Source organism: Cebus imitator, unplaced genomic scaffold (genome assembly GCF_001604975.1).
Source record: "Cebus imitator isolate Cc_AM_T3 unplaced genomic scaffold, Cebus_imitator-1.0 Scaffold206, whole genome shotgun sequence".
Taxonomy (NCBI): domain Eukaryota; kingdom Metazoa; phylum Chordata; class Mammalia; order Primates; family Cebidae; genus Cebus; species Cebus imitator.
This window is the reverse complement of record NW_016107521.1, coordinates 1,148,397-1,149,653: the sequence shown is the minus strand read 5'-3', so window position 1 is coordinate 1,149,653 and position 1,257 is coordinate 1,148,397. Positions and strand designations below refer to the sequence as shown.

Below are 1,257 nucleotides of genomic sequence, written 5' to 3'. Positions count from 1 at the left end.
GAAGCTTTATGTAATATTCTAGAGACCAGACCCTTTAAGGTCCCAGACTCTTCCTCCAAATCTATCACTGATGCTAGTGGCTAAGAGTAAAACTGAAAATTTAGCCATGTGAGCAGATAGAGCTGTAGTAATTTGTAAACTCTGAAGTTCTGAGGAGTCAGGGGAGAAGGGAAAGTAACATTTATTGAACATCTATTAGTGCCAAGCACTGCAACAAATATGTATATGTATTATCTTACTTACATCTGAAAGGAAGGCATAATTATCCCCACTCCTTAGAGAAGGAAATTGGAGCTGGCTACATTTAAAGTAGTCCTGGCTGGGCGTGGTGGCTCCTACGTGTAATCCCAGCACTTTGGGAGTCGGAGATGGGTGGATCACCTGAGGTCAGGAGTTCAAGACCAGTCTGTCCAACATGGTGAAACCCCATCTCTACTAAAAATACAAAAAATTAGCCAGGTGTGGTGGTGGGTGCCTGTGATCCCAGCTACTCGAGAGGCTGAGGCAGAAGAATCACTTGAATCCAGGAGGCAGAGGCTGCAGTAAGCTGAGATTGCACCATCGCACTCCAGCCTGGGAGACAATAGCAAAACTCCGTCACAAAAATAAATAAATAAAATAAAATAAAATTGGCTGGGCGCGGTGGCTTATAACTATAATCCCAGCACTTTGGGAGGTCGAGGCGGGTGGATCACGAGGTCAATTGATCAAGACCACCCTGGCCAACATGGTGAAACCCCGTTTCTACTAAAAATACAAAAAATGAACTGGGTGTGGTGGCGCGCACCTGTAGCCCCAGCTACTCAGGAGGCTGAGGCAGGAGAATTGCTTGAACCCGGGAGGCGGAGGTTGCAGTGAGCCGAGATTGTGCCACTGCACTCCAGCCTGGTGACAGAGTGGGACTCTGTCTCAAAAAATAAAATAAATAAAATTGTTTATCTGTCACTCTTCTTTATCTCTGGTATCTTCAGCTATATAGAAGTTTTGAATTTTTATGTATTTAAATCTGTCTTTTCCTGTATGATTTCAGATTGCTTTCATACTTAAGCAGATCTTTGCCATCCCAAAATGAAACTTCTTCTAAGTTGGTTCTTTAGAAGCCACCAAGTTGGCCCCAACAGCAAAAGATGAACAGAATTTCTGTTTAACTCTCATGCTACAAGAAGCTTTATGTAATATTCTAGAGACCAGACCCTTTAAGGTCCCAGACTCTTCCTCCAAATCTATCACTGATGCTAGTGGCTAAGAGTAAAACTG

The 1,257-nt window shown here is 43.4% G+C and overlaps 1 protein-coding gene across 2 annotated transcripts in view; it reads left to right on the top strand.

The window, feature by feature from the left end:
* Window positions 1-1,257, top strand: part of B4GALT1 (beta-1,4-galactosyltransferase 1) — a 74,000-nt gene that overhangs the window by 19,265 nt on the left and 53,478 nt on the right. The window lies entirely within an intron of this gene.